The sequence below is a fragment of the Prionailurus viverrinus genome, chromosome B2, assembly GCF_022837055.1.
Source record: "Prionailurus viverrinus isolate Anna chromosome B2, UM_Priviv_1.0, whole genome shotgun sequence".
Classification (NCBI taxonomy): domain Eukaryota; kingdom Metazoa; phylum Chordata; class Mammalia; order Carnivora; family Felidae; genus Prionailurus; species Prionailurus viverrinus.
In genome coordinates, this window is record NC_062565.1 from 34561230 (window position 1) to 34569781 (window position 8552).

An 8552-nucleotide genomic window follows, 5' to 3' on the forward strand; every position below is an offset into this window, starting at 1 on the left:
GCTCAACCGACTGAGCCACCCAGGCGCCCCCTAAATTGCAGATTTAAAAGGGACTGTTCAACCACTGTATCTGTAAATAAGTTTACTTTGCACCTTTTTGTCACTCAGAATAGTACGAGATACTACTTGAGTGAGCTATCGGGAAGTAACACCAAGTTTTAGCGTTTGCTTCGTAGTATTGAACTGAATTTGCAGTTCTAGCCTAGACATTTTTCACTAAGGTGGTCAAATCCATTCTTGTGTCTTTTTGTTAATGTGCTCAGAACCACTGGCGAGTGTCCCTGAGTTTCCTGACCGGTGCTGCAGAATGTTAGTTTACGTCCCTCTGGCTATGGGCAAGGCTACAAAAGAAAAACAGCTATAATTGTATATAACCCTAAGCCTTTGACTGTTAAGGTATGTTTCTACTTCATGTGCCTTGTGATGGCTGCTTTTTTGAGAGCTAATAAAGTATTTTTGGTGTTCTTGTAAAAACCAGAAACAAACCAACCAGCCCAAACTAAAATACCCTCCTGATGCTCCCAGCAGAGGGTGACATAGAGTCCTGCCCCCTCTTTGCCCTTAAAGCCCTGCAGCATTTTCAAACTAAGGATCAGTGTATTTAGCATTACAGTCCTTGGGTTATAGCTGTCTCCTCCTCCAGCCTATGATTTCCTCCAGATTCATTCTGTAAAAACCCAGACTAGCATAAGGCTCAGCACTTGGCAAGCACTCAAATGTTCCCTAAGTGAAAAAATCTGGAGATGAACTGCTGACATCACGGGTTGGCCCAGGACAACTTGCTCTGAGACTGGAGAGGCAGCCATGACCAAGGCTTCCTAAAAAAGAGGGTGAGAAGGGCATCTGGGTGGCTCAGTTGGTTACGTGTCCGACTTCGGCTCAGGTCACGGTCTCACGGTTTGTGACATGAGCCCTGCATCGGGCTCTGTGCTGACAGCACAGAATGGAGCCCACTTGGGATTCTCTCTCTCCCTCTCTCTCTGCCCCTCCCCCTGTCTCAAAATAAACAAATAAACTTAAAAAAAATCACCTTGAGAACAAGAAATGCATGTTAGTATGGGTGATTTTTCTCCTAGATTTAATCAAAGAAGCACCCTAATTTGCTGAAGTTTTAAAAAGTTCTATAACTTTGGGAGGGGAGAATCCTTCCATTGCTCTGAGAAAGCCCGTGCTCTCTAGTAATGCAAAGGAAGTACCTCAGAATGTTAACAGAATTTATCTCTAGGGAATGGACGTACAAGGGATTCTTTTTTCCTGCTTTTCTGTATTTTGTAGATTTTCATTTAACAGCAAGTATTACTCTTAGAACGGAAAACTTTATTTTCACAAATGTATATTATGCGCCCCCAAAAGTCTCCATATGCAGATTGATACAATAACGCAAAATTAATTAGAGCCTGAGGCTCCTGTGACTATGTCAAATCCAATATTCAGCGCATTGGCTATATTTAGAAAGATTTTTTCTCTCAGTTTAGGGGGAACATTAGCCCTAGACTAAACGCTGCTCTGGTCTCACCTAACGAAACATAAATAATACTTGAAGCGGTCAAAATGTTTCCAACCAATTGAACCATATCCCGGAACAAAGCTCAAGAATATTTCTAGGAATGCAATTATATCCCATCCCCCCAAAGAGAAAATTTACAATATCTAATATGATTGGTCCAGTATCCAGTAAAAGTTCATGTGTATGCAAAGAAGTAGAAAAAGGTGACCCTTAATGACAAGGAAATGCTACCAACTGACATTAACCCAGAATGTACATGGATAGAATTAGTAGAAAAGTACATGAAGAACAACTATACCTGTATTCTGTATGTTTAGGAAACTATAGGAAATATTGACTACGTTAAATACAAATGTAAAAGATGTTAAAAAAAAAAAAAAGGCCAATACTGAACTTCTAGAAAAGAGAACAGTACGTCTGAGATGAAAAAATCTACTGTATGGGATTAACAGCTGAACAGACATTTCAGAAGGAAAAAAATCAGTGAACCCGAAGGTCTCACTACAGAGGCTATCCAAAACGAAACACAGAAAGAAAGAATAAAGAAAATAAATAGAGAGGTGCCTGGGTGGCTCAGTCGGTTGAGCGTCCGACTTCGGCTCAGGTCATGATCTCACGGTTCATGGGTTCAAGCCCTGCGTCGGGCTCTGTGCTGACAGCTCAGAGCCTGGAGCCTGCTTCGGTTTCTCTGTCTCCCTCTCTGTCTCTGCTCCTCCCTTGCTTGTGCTCTCTCTCAAAAATAAATAAATGTTAAAAAATAATAATAAAATAAAATCTTAAAAGAAAAAAGAAAACTATACCAAAGCACATCATAATCAAATTGCTTAAAACCAGTAATAAAGAGCAAATTCTTAATAAAACTAAGCAAAAATTAAAGTCCCGGTAATTCTTTTTTTTAATTTTTTTAATGTTTTTTTTTTTTTTTTTTTTTTTTTTGAGAGAGAGAGAGTGTGAGCAGAGGAGAAGCAGAGAGACAGGGAGACACAGAATCCGAAGCAGGCTCCAGGCTTTGTCAGCACAGAACCTGACTTGGGGCTCAAACTTGCAAACTGCAAGATCATGACCTGAGCTGAAGTCAGACGCTCAACTGACTTGACTGACACTCAACTAGGATAAAATTGAATCACTAATAATATTCAATTAATGCAGATGAAGGCAGAAAAAGGAAAAATGGAACAAAGAACAAATGATACAGATAAAAAATAGCCAATGATAGACTCAAACCTAACCCCATCAGGGATCACATTGTATGCAGTTGTCTAAATATCCCAAAGTTGAGCCACCCAGGGGCCCCAAAAGGGAACAAATCCTAAAGGCAGTAGGAGATAAAAGACACATTACATGCAGGAGAACCAAAAAGAGTTGACAGCAGATTTTTCTGGAGAAACCACGCAAGCCAGGGATGCCTGGGTGGCTCAGCCAGTGGAGTGACTGACTCTTGATTTCAGATTATGATCCCGGTTATGATCTCAGGTTATGATCCCGGGGTCGAGCCCTGCATTGGGCTCCTCACTGGGTGTGGAGTCCGCTTGGGATTCTCTTTCTCTCTCTCTCCCCCACTGTTCCTCTCCCCTGCCCTTGTGCTCTCTCTCTTTCAAGAAAGAAAGAAAGAAAGAAAGAAAGAAAGAAAGAAAGAAAAGAAGCCATGCAAACCAAAAGAGAGTGGAGCAACCTCTTTGAAATATTTAAAACTGCCAAACCTAGATTCTACTTAGTGAAAGTGTCTTTCAAAACCCAAGATGAAACACAGACTTTTTTTGGACACAAAAAATCTGGAAGACCTACACTACAAGAAATGTTCAAGGAAGTCATGTGAGCAGAAGGAAAGTGATTCCAGATAGAAACATAGATCTACACCTAGGAGTGAAAAGCAATAGAAACACAATGTGGCTAAATAGTAAAATTTTGTTCTTTTTATTTAAATCTTCTTAAAGATAATTGACTTGTTCAAAGTAAAAAACATAATAGCAATACATTTGAGGGCTTCTAACATACATAGAAGTAAAACGTATGACCACAATAGCACGAAGGTTTTAAGGGAAGATATACAAGTATACAGGTGTAAGGTTCTTATATTATACATGAAGCCACACAATATTACTTGAAGGTAGACTGTGATAAGTTAAATACGCATATTATAAACTCAACAGCAACCACTAAAACAACCCAATGAAGAGTTGTAGCTAACAATCCAACAAAAAGGATAAAGTTGCATCACTAATAATACTTAATGCAGAAGAAGGCAGAAAAAGGAAAAATGGAACAAAGAACAAACGATACAGATAAGAAATAGCAAATGATAGACTCAAACCTAACCCTAACAGTGATCACATTATATGCAGTGGTCTAAATATCCCAAATAAAGGTGAGAGATTTTTAGAGAGAAAAAAACAAAACAAAACCAAGATCAAATTATATGCCACCTACAAGAAAACCACTTTATTTATTTATTTTTAATTAATTACTTAATTAAAGATGATTTATTGTCAAGTTGGCTAACGTGCAGGGTACACAGTGAGCTCTCGGTTTGGGGTGTAGATTTCCGTGAGTCATCGCTTACATATAACACCCAGTGCTCATCCCAACAAGTGCCATCCTCAATGCCCATCACCCATTTTCCCCTCTCCACCCCCTCCATCAACCCTCAGTTTGTTCTCCGTATTAAGAGTCTCTTATGGTTTGCCTCCTAAGTGAAGAAAGTCAATCAGAGAAAGACAGATATCGTATGTTTTCATTCATATGTGCAACTGGAGAAACTTAACAGAAGACCATGGGGGAAGGGAAGGGGAAAAAGAGTTACAAAAAGAAACCCACTTTAAATATAAAGATACAAATATGTTAAAAATAAAAGGATAGAAAAAAAAAAGACTTACCATGTAACACTATTCTAAAGAAAGCCCTAATGGCAATAGTAATATTAGACAAATGGCAACAATAATATTAGACAAAGCAAATTTCAGAGCAAAAGTATCACCAGGCACAAAGGGTGCCATTTCATAAAGAATGAATGTGTCCATTCATCAGGAAGACATAACAAAGCTAAGTATTAAGAATCTAAGAACAGGGGCGCCTGGGTGGCGCAGTCGGTTAAGCGTCCGACTTCAGCCAGGTCACGATCTCGCAGTCCGTGAGTTCGAGCCCCGCGTCGGGCTCTGGGCTGATGGCTCAGAGCCTGGAGCCTGTTTCCGATTCTGTGTCTCCCTCTCTCTCTGCCCCTCCCCCGTTCATGCTCTGTCTCTCTCTGTCCCAAAAATAAATAAACGTTGAAAAAAAAAATTTAAAAAAAAAAAAAAAAAAAAAAAGAATCTAAGAACAGAGCATCAATATACATAAGCAAAATTAACAGAATGCAAAGAGAAATCGACAAACCTATAATTGTAGTTGGAGTTTTTCTTTTCTTTCCTTTTTTTTAAAGATTTTGTTTTATTTTACTTCAAGTAATCTCCGTACACTCAACGTGGGGCTTGAACTTACAACTCTGAGATCAAGGGTCGCATGCTCTTCCGATTGACACAGGTACCACAATAGTTGGAGGTGTTAATACCCCTGTCTCCATAATTGATAGAACAAGTGGACAAAAAATCAGTAATGATTTAGAAGATTCGAACAACACTATGAACCAACTTGACCTTATTGACATTTATAAAATAATCTTTCCAACCACAGCAGAACGCATTGTTTTTAAGTGCACATGGACCATTTGCCAAGGCAGACCTTTTTTGGGATCATAAAACAAGTCTCAAAAATTTTTAAAGGAATCAAATCATGCGAGGTGTGTTCTCTCACCACAAAGCAATTAAGTTAGAAATAAATGAAAGGTATCTAGAAAATCCCCCAAATATCTGGAAACTAAATAACACACCTCTACATATTCCAGGGGTCAAAGGAGAAATCAAGAGTTAAATCATTAAGTCTTTTGAACTGGATAAAAACATAACATATTAACATTTGTGGAATGTTGCTAAGGCAGCAGGTGGATGGAAATTTATAGCATTATAACACCAGTATTAAAACAGAAGTTCTCAAATCAATGACCTCAACTTCCACCTTAAGAATCTAATGAAATAAGGGCAAATGAAGCCCAAAGCAAGCAAAGAAAAGAAATAAAGATCAGAGTAGAAATCAATGAAATAAGATCAGAAAAACCGTATTGCAAATCAATAAAACTAAAAGATACGTGAATATAAAACAAGCATATGAGAGCATTTTCAACATTATTGGCCGTTAAAGAAAGGCAACTTAAAACCACAGTGAAATATAACTATATAGCTATCAAAACATCTTAAAAAGACTGAACAAAACTAGTGTGGATGAGGAGAGGGAGCAACTGAATTCTCAGACGCTGCTGGTGGAGACATAAAATAGTACAAACATTTTCAGAAATTCGTTAATCACACATTTACCATTTGACTCAGCCATTCTATCGTGAGAAAAGTGGAAGTCTATGTTCATACAAAGACTTTTGCATTACTGTTTATAGCAACGTTATTTTTAATACCCCCAAATTAGAAACAACCTTTATCCATAAGGAGATGAATGGACAAACAGACTATGAGATGCCTACACAGTGGAAAACTACATAGCAACAAAAAGGGATGAATTCTTGGTATGTGCAGCAACATGCATGAATCTTAAAGTAATTATGCTGAGTTAAAGAAGCCAGCTCACGCTCCCCAGAAACAACACCTACTGTGTCTCTCGATTTTTGCAAAAGTCTAGAAAATGAGAACCAATCTCTGATGACAGCGGGCGGGTTAGCGGTTGTCTGGGAATGGAGACTTGGTTGGAGAGAGCCAGGAGCATGGTCTTACAAGAAGGCACAAGAAAATTTTGGGGGGTGACCGATATGTTCATCTTGATTGTGGGGATGGTTTCACAGGTGTATACATAGGTCAGAACACCAAATTGGGCACTTAAAAAATGTGTCATTTATTATATGCCAGTTATGGCTCCATAAAGCTGTTGAAAATCAACAATGACCTGAAGTCTGAGACCAAAACAAAACAAAACAAAACAAATCAATCAGTCAAACAAACCAAAAAACCCTCCTTCAGATCAGTATCAATACCAGAAATCTCCAAGATTGTTTTTTTTTAAAAAAAGGAAGTTGCCAAACATATTTAATAACCATTTGGGCAAGGAAAAGGGAACATAAGACTGTATGTTCATACTTACCCCTATTTGCATAAAGAAATAGCCGCACTGTTTTTGCATAAAGACATACTAGAAGGTCCTAGAAACGCACAAAGGGAAGTCGTAGTAGTGGTTATCTGGGTGGGGCAGGGAAAAAGGAATATGGGAATGGGAGTGTGGACAGGGCTAGGAGCAAAGATTCCTCACTGTCTTAACTGAGTAGTTTTTATCTTTTGAACTATGCAACTATTTTTACTATTTTATTTTTTCATTATTATTTTTATGTTTATTTTTGAGGGAGAGAGTGAGAGAGCGCGTGAGCAGGGGAGGGGAGAGAGAGAGGGAGACAGGATCTGAGGTGAGCTCTGCACGGACAGTAGAGACTGTGAGATCAAGAGTCAGACACTCACCTGACGGAGCCGCCCAGGCACCCCCACTACACATATTTAATCTGAAATACGGCATTAATCACGATCTCTGTCTTCCTCCTGAAAAATACAAGGCCTTTAGAATCCTTTGTTTCTGTACTGAGAGAATTGTGTTAAAAATCTCCAACTGTGCTCTGAGATTTGTCTCTTTCTCCTCTTATTTTTGTCATTTTGCGTTATGTATTTTGTTGGTTTATTTTATTTTTAGGTAAGTTCTACTCCCAGAGTGGGGCTTGAACTCACAGCTCTGAGATCAAGAGTCACATGCTCTACTGAGTCAGCTTTATGTATTTTGAAACTATGTTATTACCCGCCCGCAAAGTTAGGATTGTTATGTTGTCCTGTTTCATTGACCCTTTCATCACTGTGAAACCTTTAACCTTTAGGAATATTTTCTGCCTTGTGCTCTACTTTGTCTGATATTAACATTGCCACTGCAGCTTTCTTTTGGTTGCTATTTGCTTGTTGTATTTTTCCGTCCTTCTACTCTGTATCTATTTGCATATTCATATTTACATTGTGTCTCTCATAAATAGATAGTTGGGTCTTTTTAAAACATCCATCCAAAAAAGTCTGTATCTGTAAACTTTTTTTTTTCTTTTCTACTTGTCCTGTATGTTGTTTTCTTATTCCAGTATTCCTTTGGATTCATGAAGTGTTTTCATGATTCCATTTATCTCCTTTATTAATAAAAAAATTTTTTTAATGTTTATTTTTGAGAGCGACAGAGACAGACCATGAGTGAGGGAGGTGTAGAGAGAGAGGGAGACATAGAATCTGAAGCAGGCTCCAGGCTCCATGCTGTCAGCACAGAGCCCGACGCCCCTCAAGTGCCCCTCTCCTCTATTAATTTTTAGTTATACCTTCTTTGCATTATTATTTTATATTTTTAAATTTTTAAAAATGTTTCTGTTTATTTTTGAGACAGAGAGAGACAGAGCACGAGCAGGGGAGGGGCAGAGAGAGAGGGAGACACAGAATCCGAAGCAGGCTCCAGGTTGAGGTGTCAGCACAGAGCCCGATGTGGGACTCGAACTCACAGACCGTGAGATCATGACCTGAGCCGAAGTCGGACGCTCAACCCACTGAGGCACCCAGGTGCTCCTGCATTATTATTTTAAAAGTTTCTTCTACCTTAAATTAGTTCTTTACCACTTTGTGAACAGTTTATCTCCATTTACCATTTTGTTTTTTGCATTTTTGTAGCCCTATACTTTTAACATGTTATAAACTGCACACGATATAGTTATTATTGCTTTAAATGATTACAATCCATATTCTTTTATATGTATCCAAATATTTAACCCTTCCAACGCTCTTCATTCCTTTTTACAGTTCTGAACGTCCCCCTAGAGTAATTTTCTTTCAGCCTGAAGAATTTTCTTCTTCTTATTATTTTTTAAAGATTTTATTTCTAAGCAATCTCCACACCCAACATGGGGCTGGAACTCACAACCCGAGATCAAGAGTTGCACACTTTACCA